The sequence below is a fragment of the Puntigrus tetrazona genome, unplaced genomic scaffold, assembly GCF_018831695.1.
Source record: "Puntigrus tetrazona isolate hp1 unplaced genomic scaffold, ASM1883169v1 S000001140, whole genome shotgun sequence".
Lineage (NCBI taxonomy): Eukaryota > Metazoa > Chordata > Actinopteri > Cypriniformes > Cyprinidae > Puntigrus > Puntigrus tetrazona.
Genome location: NW_025048726.1, coordinates 131,502 through 144,499, shown reverse-complemented (window position 1 = coordinate 144,499; position 12,998 = coordinate 131,502).

Genomic DNA, 12,998 nt, shown 5'->3' with positions numbered 1-12,998 from the left:
TCGCAGCACCGCTTATCACGCAGGACCGGCTACGGTTTGGTCGGTCGGGGTGACGCTCTACAGCATCCTGTGCGGCTGTTTCCCCTTCAGAGGAGCACGCAGGGTCACCTCCAAAAGCAGGCTGACCTTCCCTAGAGAGCTGTCTACAGGCAAGAGACAGACGTCACGCCCAGATCCAGGTGAAGCGTGTGCTTTTGTGTTGCTGAAGACTGTGTTGTGTGTAACAGAGTGCCGCCAGCTGATTCGCTGGTGTCTCAGTGCATCGGCATCAGACCGGCCCAGTTTAGAGGACATTGAGAGCCACCCTGGTTAAACTGAACAGGTGTAAGGCCAGTGACACACACTTTCTGAATCACAGCAGAGTCACGGCTGGATTGTGTCGTTGGGATCAGTCTAGATCAATGCTTTTCGACTGTTTGTATAGGGAGAGCAGGAGTGACACAGGAAGTGCGGAGAACTGCTTCCTGGTCACCTTCAGTCCGGTGAGGGGCTCTGTGTGGATCCTGGAGGAGCTGAACACACAGCACCAGCAGAAACCAGAGCCTGAGATCAGATAGAGATTGGGGTTTTTAGCTAAAGCGTGTTTTTCAGAATGAGAGTAGAGAGAAAAAGGAGAAATGGGACATTGTGTAAATAAGAGGAACAGACCGAGGCACTAGACACTAAATTGTACATATAATTCATATTTATTCATGTTTAGATGTAATAGATTTTTAGTTGGTTTGCAAAAGGAGTCTGTGCTGTCTAAAACCAGCTTGTGGTTTTGTAAATTAATTTGGTCATATAATGAAATGTAATTTCAATTATACATTTAGTGTAAATATATTTGAATAAAGCCTGTACGCTTGCAGATGATTGCAGTGTCTTTTAGTGGACAGAGGGTTAATGTGTGTATTTGTTTGTTATGTTGCACTTTAAGCGATACATTCTGCTATTTCTAAGGATTATGACAGGAACACAGTGAATTATGATAATACTGTATATTATACCTTTTAGTGCAAATACACTCTTGGAAATAAAGGTACAAAAGCTGTCACTGGGGCGGTAGATTTTTAAAAGGGACATGTTTGTACCTAAAGGGTCCATTTTGGTAGCTTAAAAGGTACATATTAGTTCAGTAAAGGTACATATTTGAGCCTATGTCACGGTGTGGTTTAGTAGAAGGAGCACTCAATGAGAAAAATAAACTAAAACAGTTTTAATCCTCTAAAACGAACAAAATAGCAATATAGCTGCAAGCAGGCAGGACAAAAAGGACCACACGCATTAAAGACGAGAACTGACGATTAAACAGAAGCAAACTGGAACTTAAATACACACAGGAATTGACTAAATTAACAAGACACAGTTAGACAATTAATAGAAAGTAGGTGACACTGAACACATGGGAGAAGACAAAACAACAACAAAAGAGTCCACACGTGTGACAACCTAATAGGTACAAAAGTGTATTTTTAAAAACGTATCACCCAGTGACAGCTTTTGTACCTTCATTTTTGAGTGTGTGTGAAATACAAATAGAAAAACAGCAGGTTTGAAATGATCTGACATTATTTGCTCATTTAGCAGTAAGCTGTGTAAGTGTTAAGGTTTCTTTTAAAACACTTCAATTAATAAATGTGACGATGCTGGCCTCACAAAGAAGATCAGAAAGGTAACCTTATCCCTGACTTGTTAAACCCTCATTAAACCCACTTGTTAAAAGCCTTTACAGCACGAATCCCATTCCAGAGCTGAAGAAATGACTAAATTCTCTGAATTCTGATATTTTTTGTGTTAATATCAGGCAATTGTTTTGGAGTTTATCACAATTCTGTTTTTGATGCATGTGAGTGTTGTGAGGAAGTCATTGTGCAAGAGTTTATGGAGAATATTATATGGCAACATATCTCTCGCTCTTTATGTACGGTCAGTTTAATTCTGTCAGTTTCTGAAGAAAGAAAGAGTAAAGAAAGGAATAAAAGAAGGACAGAAAGAGAGAGAGAGAGAGAGAGAATCTGCGGCTGTCGGGAGTACATCTATTTATAGATATGTATTTGCCTTCAGGTATTTATAAACAAAAATAGGCATGAAATAATGTTTTCTAAATCATTAAAATGTGAAAATTGACTGGAACAAAAAGTATCAGAGGAAAATAGAAATCATGTCTTTATAGCATTTTAATTAAGGCGAGTACAAGACTTCTTTGTCGTGATAAATAATTGTCGTAAAGCAAAAACATTTAGTAGAAAAATCTGACGTGGAAGGAAAAACTATTTTTGGAATGAGCAATTTTGAGTGGGATTCTGGCTGAGAAGCACTTCACTAAAATGTACCATATCTGTGGAATGTGGTAGCATTGCCACCTACTGACCGGTTCATTGTTAATCAGATTTATATAGCGCTTTTAACAATACAGATTGTGTCAAAGCACTTAAGAGTATCAAACAGGAGAATAGTAAAGTAAAATGTAGTGTCTGTGCAGTCAAATGACAATAATAACTGGAAATGAATGTAAATGTTTGTATATTGTCTGGTTTTCACAGAAAGGAGGCGACGGATGTGAAAGACACCTCTGAGATGGTGAAGGAGGCCTTGCAGCAGGCTGAGCGCGCCCAGAGTTCAGTGACCGAGGCTCTGAAACAGGCCAGCGCTGACATCAAGGGGGAACGCAAGACCTGCTGGTCTCCGTAAGTCTACATTTCTAGCCATTGGTTCCAAAGGGGACCGTTTTAGCCATTCTTTAGTCATTAGTAATTTGGACTTGATCTTTGAAGCAATTTGTGACTCTTTTGTTTAAAAATGCGTTGGACTTGGAGCTAAAACTGAGTAACACCGCTCAAGGCTGCTGAAGTTGGAAAGCGATGTAGCTTTGCTGAAAGAAAAGGCACTCAACACCTCCACCAGCGAACAGCACAGAGAAAGAGGCGGACAGCATCAAGGCACTTCAAAAATTCAAATTCAAATTTGATTTGTCACATACACATACATACATGGTAATGACATGCAGTGAAATGTTTTTTACAACCTTCCAGCTGGAATAGAAAACGAAAAATATAAAATATAAAAAATATATATATACGAAGAAGTGTACAAAGTATAAAAGGTAAAAATAAAATAAAGTATAAAATATAAAGTGGCTGTGTGAATGTCCAATGTAAAGTGACTAGTGGAGTATTGTCCAGTGTAATTGTCCAGTTGTAAGTGGGTATCTGGGGAAAGAGGGGTGAATATGGGAATCCCGGTGATTAGGCGCTGGGTGTTCTCTGGTTCAGACTCCAATGGCCTGCATGGAAGAAGCTCCTCCTCATTCTCTCTGTGTTTGCCTTCAGGGAAGAAAGCGCTTTCCTTAACGCAACAGAAAGAAGAGTCCATTGTTGGGATGGCCGAGGTCTTCCACGATCTTCCTGGCCCTGGTACAGCACCGCTTGTTGTAGATGTGCTGCAGCACAGGGAGGTCAGTGCGGGTGGTGCGCTCAGCTGACCGCACCACCCTCTGAAGGGCCTCGCCTGTCCTGCATGGTGCTGTTCCCGAACCAGGAGGTGATGTTTCCCGTCAGGACACTCTCAATGGTGCAGGTGTAAAAGTTCCTGAGCACCTGAGATGGGAGTCTGAAGTCCCTAAGCGCCTCAGATGGTATAGACGCTGCCGGGCCTTCTTCACCAGGGTGTTGATGTGACAGGACCAAGACAGGTCCTGCGTGATGTGAACACCCAGGTACCGAAAACTGTCCACTCTCCACCGGTCCCCTTTGATCATGATGGGATGGTAAGAGCGCACCTGCTTCCTCGTGCTGAAGTCCACTATTAACTCCTTTGTTTTTCTGACGCTCAGGAGCAGATTGTTCTCCTGAAGGTAGACCATCTCATCGTTGTTGGATATCAGGCCCACCACGACAGTGTCGCCAGCAAATTTAATGATGGTGATGGAGTTTGTAGTGGCCACACAGTCATGTGTGTACAGCGAGTACAACAGGGGCTCAGAACACAACCCTGAGGGGCTCCAGTGCTGAGAGTGAGGGAGGATGAGGTGTGTTTTCCCATCCAGACGGCTTGTGGTCTGTCGGTCAGGAAGTTGGTGATCCAGTGACGCAGGGATGGGCTGAGTCCCAGGACCTCCAACTTCGAGGTGAGTGTGGAGGGAACTATGGTGTTGAACGCTGAACTATAGTCCACTTAACAGCAATTTCACATAGTTCCCTTTCTAAAATCCAGGTGGCTCGTGGTTGTGTGGAGGAGGTGTGTGATGGCATCCTCCGTAGAGACCGGTTCTGGTGTGGGCGAATTGTAGTGGGTCGAGTGTGTCCGGTAGTGATGCGGTGATGAAGTCTCTGACGAGTCTCTCAAAGCACTTCATCTCTACCGTCGCCAGAACTGCGCGGTAATCATTCAGGCAAGAGGCAAGAGGTTTCTTCGGCACAGGAACAATGATGGACTGTTTGAAACACGAGGGGACTGTAGACTGTTTCAGGAGAGATTAAATATCTAAGGTAAGACTCTGTTATTTATTTATTTTCGTTTGAGTAGGTTATTTATATTTTGTAGTTTGTAGTTTGTAGTTTGTTTATTATGTTGGCCTTGCCCTCTCCTGAAGATTTGCTTCCTCTGTTATTCATCTGTTCTTAAATAAATGAAAGATATTTATTCAAGACTGCGCTTGTGCTTTTCTGGATCAGGGATTGATGTGACCGTCCGACGCTTTTTTTTTTGTTTTTGTAGACTTTATTTGTTACAGCCTTCATGCGTGCCTCTAGACAAACGGGGAGGCTCGTGAACACTATCCCCGTGTTATAGGCCATGGAGCGGATCTCAGAGAGTCGTGGATAGTTTACCCACGGTTTACCCACGGCTTCTGGTTGGGAAACGCCCTGATGACTGTTTTTCTACCGTGTCATCCGCTAGTTTCCCGATGAATCCCATCACTGCTTCTGTGAACACGCTTGACGCCCTCGGAGCTACACCTGAACATGGCCCAGTCTGGCGCCATCCAAAGCGCCCCTGCAGAGCGGCCACATCAATGGTCAGACCAGCGTGACACCTCCTCTGTACCGGGCTTCCTGTTTCAGCCTCTGTTTGTAAACAGGCACGAGGAAGATGGCGTCATGGTCCGATTTACCAAACGGTGGGCAGGATTTTGCCTTGTAGCTCTCTATGAAGGGTGTGTAGCAGTGATCCAGTGTCCTTTCGCCCTGGTGGGGCAGGTGAGTTGCTGGTGAAAGTTTGGCGGTGCGCGCTGAGGTTTGCACTGTTAAAATCCCCCATCACAATGAGTGCGGCGCCCCGGTGCTGTGACTGGTGTGATGTTAGGTGATCGTGGCTTGAGGTGGAATATAAACGGCACTGACTATGACCGAGCTGAATTCTTGTGGAAGATAGAAAGGGCGACAATTGATGGTCAGAAGTTCCAGGTTTGGTGTGCAGGAGCGTGAGAGAGGGTTGGGCAAACAACCCGCACCAGCGATTGTTCACTATCAGATATTACTCCACCTCCTTTGTCTTCCCGACTCCATTGTTCTGTCCATGCGTAAACAGAGAAAATTTCTGCCGGGTTGTATGGCGTACCACTGGGTTCAGCTTATGTCTTGGGTGAAGCAGGAGGAGGTTGCAGTCCCAAGACCATGTCTCTCTGGAATCCTGATCTCCTGCCCTGAGGTCATCGAGTTTGTTTTCCAGAGACTGGACGTGCTGGGCTAACAGGACACTAGGTAGGGGAGCGCGCGCAGCGTGTTCTCAACTGTTCTGATGCCGGCCTGCTTCTCGTGATGTCAAAAGCGGTCGCGCCCTTTGTCTTCTCGGAGCAGGATCTCGCCGCCAACATGGGTCCGGCTTAAAAACGCGAAAGGTGGGTGCATTGTACACCAATGATATAAGAGTGGCCTGCCATATGTAGTAATAGCCATCTCATATAAAGAAAAACAGCGACTATTTAAAATATGTCACTGCAATAAAAACAGAAAGTTTTGCCGAGCGGTCGTGACGGCAGCCGACTTCAACGGCGCCATCTTGCACTTGCTGAGTGCTTCCAAAAGGTATGAATCACCTGATATGATACGCTATCTCTGCTAAGAAGTGTTGTGGTTTGTAACCTTATACTATATGACTGTTTATGCAGGATCTGGATCTGAGCTGAAGGACAAGTACTGCAGTGTTTGCAGGTGATCAGCACAGAAAGCAGAAGGAGGGCAGAGGCCAAGAAAAAGGAGCAGAGAAACTCCAACAGGAAGCCAAACATGGCTGGCTACAGGCCAGCGACAAACTCCAGCTGCTAAAAAGTATGTCAATAACGATCTCTAATTAAACATTAGAAGAGAACCTATCATAAAACATTAACTTTTAAATGTTCTCGCTAAAAGAACAATATGCTGTGTTTTTAGATCCTGAGAAGAATCTATGATGTAGATCAGAAGCTGCTGGAGGACATGCCAATGAACTGTGATGGATAAGGCTGTGAAAGAACTTCATTGCTTCAGGAGATCAGTCACAAGTCACCGTCTACAGCACCTGACTGTTTTAACACTACTACTGGGACTCGCTTTGGGAACATTTATGAAATTACCTTCTGGCGCCAAATCCCTGAGAAGAGTTTTGTGAGTTTTACCCATAGTTTTATGATCACTGTATGGAAGGGGGTGTTACACACTTTTATGAACACTTCCAGAGAATGCGATTTGGATTTTAAACCAGCAGACCAAAGAGTGAATGTAGGATATGCCTACCATAAACTATGTGAGACTGCAATTACATTGACCTCATTGTTTCAATTTTAGATTAGAGTTAAAAAGAAATAACATAAATGTAATTTTTACAAACTGTTTTTGTTTACAGATACTTGAATTGGAATTTGTGAATACCTATGAAAGTTCAATCAGAAATAACTCAAGTGTGAAACTGATACTGTTATTGTGTAAATTTCTTAAATCAAGGAAATCAATCAATCTGAGGAAACCTTAAAATATGCAAACAACACTGAAGACTGGAAGTGTATTGTGAAAGAAAATCACCTTTTACCTGTAAATATTTTTATACTTGTTTATTTTCGCTGTTGGTCGGCTGTTGAAAATGACACTGATATGGACTGTGATCATGGCTGTAGACTGGAGCTGACCTGTCCTGAAGCAATGAGGTCGCAGATTGATGATACAAGAGCCCGTAGGATCAATCAACCCATCCAGATAAGATCTGTTACCTATTCTCAATTGCCCTGTGTATCATCAGTCCAGCTACAGCCTGACATTGTTCAGTTTCGTGGATTTAGTTTCGAATCAGATACCAGTCGTAGTTGTGGTTTGTTAATACGCTATAGCCATGCTTATTTAAACTCGCACACCAGAAGTGTTCAGCTGGGATCAGGCTTCTATAAGAAATAAGTCAAGATCTTCCATATGACTAACTAATCATTTGTTATTTAAACTTTGCCTTATACACAGAGGCATTGTCATGTTAGAGTCCTGTCCATAAATCTGTATCTACACCTTGTGAACATCATTGTATGTTTAACATTACGATTTGTACTATGGATATTATAATAATAAATACATACTAAATTTAATGATAAAATTAATAATAAAGTAGTTCAACCTGTTTATTGAAGTGGGTGACCTTAAAACTTTTGTCAATATAGTGTATAAAGATACATTTACATTTGTGTTTACATGCATTTACTTCCAGTCTTTTATCTGTCTTTATCTCTTTAGACTGCTTTTGGACACATTAAATATGATTTTTTGCCAACAATTTACTTTTATTCAACAAACCTTACCTGTATTCTCTGTAGACTTACTTTAGTCAACAAACTTTACCTGTATTCTAGAGGACACATCTTAACTCAATAGACCTTACTTGTACTCTAAAACACTTACCTTTAGTCAAGAAAGCATACTCTGTATCTCTACAGGACTTACCTGTTTTCAAATCACTTACCTTCATTCAACAAATCTTATATGTATTCTACTGACTTACCTTTAATCAACAGACCTAATCTGCATTCTACAGACTTACCTTTAGTTAACAAGCTGTACTCTGTACTTTACCTTAGTCAACATACGTTACCTGTATTTAGAGGACTTACCTGTTTTCTAAATTACTTACTTTAATTCAATAAGCCTTACATCTATTCCACAGGACTTACCTGTTTTCTAAATCACTTCTAGCTTCATTCAATAAACCTTCTGTATTCTACAGACTTACCTTAGTCAAATCAAATCAACCAAATCAAATTCAAATCTCCATTGGTCAAATGACACAGACACGTAGGGTAATGACATGTAGTGAAATGCTTTAATATCATCCCATCCACATCCAGATACAAGAGATGGGGTTAGACATGATGGGATGATAGAAATAAGGAAGTACAGCATTTACATGAGGAAGGGTGAGGGCGAGAAAACAACAAACCCACTGTGTTCCTAGGGGACCTTAAGTCACCAAGCCAGCAGGAGGGAGCTCTACCCCTGGGTGATCTTGCATCACCCTCTGCTGCTACTTCCTGTTCCAGGACTATAAAAATTGTAGCAAGCCACCGCCTGCAGGTTGCATTGTTTCGCTCTGTTTTGTTAGATCGTCAGGATTATTGTTTCTGATTTCCCTGGTTTTGACTCCTGTCGGTTTTTCGGTTTTCTGATTGTTTGCTGCCTGACCTGACCATCGCCTGTTTCTGGATTTTGTTATTGCCTCATTTCCTATACATCTGTTTGCCCTGTTTTGACGCTCCAAGGCCTGCTATGACCATGCTCTCTGTTTAATAAAAGCTCGTATATGGATCCGCACCCAGCCCTCATTCATGACAGAATGCAACCTCACACCAGGATCCAGCGGTTTTCACCTGATCCATGTCCAGGCAGGACTCATAGACGCTTATTGGCCCTCGGCTGCACCGATCAATTGAGGATTATACTCAAGAGTTTCTGACATGGCTTACCTCTCTGACATACCTGATCGCTTATTGATTGAGTTGTATCATGTGAGTAAATCAGCCACCAAGACAAAACTTGTTCGTGAGGGTCCACGTGGAGTCGCTTGCACAGCTTATTGAGTTCGGTTTAGTGACTGTGGGGTCAGCTTTCACGCTGGGTGCTGAGGAGGAGAAAAGGATACAGCATCAACTCCAGTAATGGCTGCCTTCCCAGAGCCGCTGCCCAAGATGGCCGCCTTCTTCCCAGAGCCGCTGACCAAGATGACCGCTCTTCTTCCCAGAGCCGCTGCCGCCCAAGATGGCCGCTTCTTCCCAGAGCCGCTCTGAAGATGCGCTTTCTTCCCAGAGCCGCTGCCCAAGATGGCCGGGCTTTCCCAGCTGCTGCCTCAAGATGGCCGCCACTGCCCAGAGCTACTTCCTAAGATGGCCGCCGCCTGCCCAGAGCCGTCAAGATGGTACGCTGCCTGCCCAGAGTCAGCTCTCCCAAGATGGCCACTCGCCGTGCAAGCCTCCAGTGCCCGCCCGTGCAAAACCTCGGTTATCCACCTCCCACCCTTGCTACACGCCGTCGATGGATCCCAGCAGCCCCTGCACTCATCCTCTGCCTCCACCTGAGCTCAACACGGGTCTGCCAGTCTCCATCGCGCCGTGGGTGAAGGATCCTCGCTCATCGCCCGCTTCCGAGTCCTGGTAGATCACCTCGGTCAGACCCATCGGCTCCCCTGGGCCTAGCTCCTCCTCTCCACCGCGTCTCAGTCCACCAGCTCCACCAGGCTCCATCGCTCCTCCAGCCACGCTTCTGGTCGGCCGTCGACCATCCACGCCTCAGGATTCCACTCTCCAGCTTCGCCGCCCCTCCATCCCCTCCGGCTCTGCCTCAGGCTCCTCCCTCCCCCGGCTCCACCTTCACAGTCCTCTGGCTTCACCGCGCCCTTCTCGCCCCCTGCCTCCGCATCAGCTGCCGGTCATGTGTCGCCAGACCTCCAGCGCCTGTGTCACCCCCTGGCTCTTCGGCCTCCGCCTCCGCTCAGTCTCTCGACCACCAGCTCCGCTGCCATCGGGTCGGCTCCCATGGAGCCGATGATGCACTCCATGGCTCCTCCCTCCACGGCTCCACTCACTGACCATCATGGCTGGCTCTGGACGCCTCCCGCCCGGACTCTCCTGTCCCTCCTGGCCTCTCTCCATCTCTCTTCCTCCTTGGACTCCGTTTGCTGACCCCTCCTGAACCCCTCCCAAGCTCACAGTGTTTTTTGTTTGTTTTATGGAGTGCCAGGAGTCAGCTCTCAGAGGGGCTTATGTCACTAAGCCAGAAGAGGGGTTTAATTTCTGCATCTGCCATCACCTCTGCTGCTACTTCCTGTTCCAGGACTATAAAACTGTAGCAAGCCACTACCTGCAGGCATGCAGCATTGTTTCGCTCTGCTCTCTTTGTTAGATCGTCAGGATTATTGTTTCTGAGTTCTGTTTTGACCTCTGTCTGTTTTTCGGTTTTGATTGTTTGCTGCCTGACCTGACCATCGCCTGTTTCTGGATTTTGTTATTGGCTCGCCTCCTATACATCTGTTTGCCCTGTTTGACGCTCTGCCTGCATGACCATGCCGCTAATAAAAAGCTGCATATGGATCCGCATTTCGCCCAGACCTCACTCATGACAGGACTACAGTGTGATAACGGGGAAAAAACACTCAGCAATAGAAGAAGATAGTTTAGATACTTTGACAACATGTAAAATAAATGTAAAGTCTCTGGGTCATTGGGACTTCCACTGGCGAGCAGTCATCCTTCTCTGGCAGCCACAATGCAGCGTTGATCCAGACCTGTCTGCCAGGCAGGCGGAAAGGTGGGAGTGAGGAGTGCGAGAGCGCCCTTCACTGCCGTGGATCTACCGGGGAGTTGTTTTTCCAGCAGTGCATGGGGTGGTAGAGGAGTCAAACCAGATAGGAATGGAATTTGGTTTAGGCTTGAAAGTAGCCTAAGCAGTTTACTCCGAACAACTCTATTGTCCATTGTGGTCCCTAAATTGATCCATTTTTCGATGCAAAGCCTCGAGTTTCCTCTAGCGATGTTATCCAAAGTGCGTTTACAAATTCACAGTCTGAGTCCCGGGACAGATCTGCCTACTACTTCCAGTTATTCCAGGCAGCCTTGTGGGGCTGTGGACAGCTGCCCTCGTTTCTCTCAATTTGTCGAGCATACTGTGCTATGCCCAACTGCATCAGCAATAGCTCAGAATCAAAGTTCAAATGAAAGATATCTTCACATCCTCCACGGAAAGAGGTGCTGGCTACCACCCAGACGCCACTCTCCCACGCGCCCATCTAATACCCGGCCGCCATCGCCTGCAGGACAGTGTTCTCTGGCAAGATAACCTACTCTCAGATTTCAAAACACTGACCTTCAGTCAACAAACTCACTCCTTTTTGCATTCCACAACATTTACCTTCAGTCAACAAATTGTACTCTGTACTCTAAAACACTTATCTTTAGTCAACAAACCTTTACTTGTATGCTACAGAACTTATCTGTAATTTATAGACTTACCTGTACCTGTACAAATACTAACTCTTTATTCAACAAACTACCTGGGTATTCTGCAGACCTAACTGTATTCTACAACACAAACTCTTTATTCAACAAACCTTACCTGCACTTCATAACATTTACCTATAGTAATAAATATAATTTTTTAGAACAGGTTTTAAGTTTGCTTTTTCTGCTGCAATACCTTTTTCGAATTATTTTTCTTAACACGACCCTAAACACTCTGCGCTGCTTATCAGTTTGATGTTACGGAAAGACGCTAAGCCCTAATTTGTGTTTCTTTAGATACTACAGATGTATTTTAATCTTAACTTATATTACATTTGAATTTATTCAGCCATGTAAGAAGCACTCAGGGAAAAATTAAATAAAATAGAGTATCCTTCTATGTTCTAGAAGTTCAGTAAATGTGAGAATAAAGAATATATGCGTGTTATAGGTTCATGTAAATGAATTTATGATATTGTTCATTTTAAAATGGAATGTTAATGATTTAGAAATTTAGAAAGCCTATAGGACAACGAAAAAGAGGCTATGTTAATACCCAATGTATCTTAATAGAATTATTTCAAGCTACATCCACAAGTCGTTACAACAAATGCAGTTTCTGAGTGAATCTGTAGTACATTTTACTGTAGACTGATTTTAATATGAAATACAAATGTCAATATATGTTGTTTTATGGCAAAAACTTTTAAATAAATAAATAAATGAATTGGCTCTATATTCATTTGCAGCTAATTTCAACAATACATTATGCAACTCTACTAAAATGAATATCAACCGCAAAAATGTCAACAAATATAAAACGAGACCACTAGATGGCAGCGTACAAAAGGTCTCTGGGGTCACTATCACAAACCACAACACAGACATAAACAAGGTCTGTGTCTTTCAAAGTCAATTCATTTTCATTGTGTTTAGTATTGTAAGAGCGAGGATCCTTAGAGACAAGTCAATAAATCAAGCAATTTCCATAATTACAAGCAGAAAACTCTTGCTGAGCTCCATTGTGTTTTAATGCAGCTCAGCTTATTTTATTTATTTTTAAAGCACACTGGTTTGATCATATCAGCAAACTTCACTATAGGGACATTTGTAATGACAGACAAAAACAGCTTACACCCCATATTAAAAGTGACAATAGCTTACCAAATAATAATATAATTTATGCTCATTTTTAACAGATGGTCACTCAGACAAGAATAGCTGGACTTCCTTTTTAGTCCTTCCTTCTGTTTTTCAATTTTATGACCAATTTTGTTTTTGTTGCTTAACTGCAAAATATGCTTTTCTTACATACGTTTCCGGAAAAAAATATCTAGAAATCAAAATGATCAGAATCAGAATCAGAATCACTTTATTGCCAGGTATGTTTGCACATACGAGGAATTTGTTTTAGTGACAAAACTCTACAGTGCAAATACGATAACAAGACAAGACAGATATAAAGAGAATTATGTACAATATACAAAATATAAAATGTGCAACACAGCAAAAATAAAAATAGAAAAATAAAATATATACTATAATTATTATTGCTTCCTTTTAAGAAAAAGTGAGT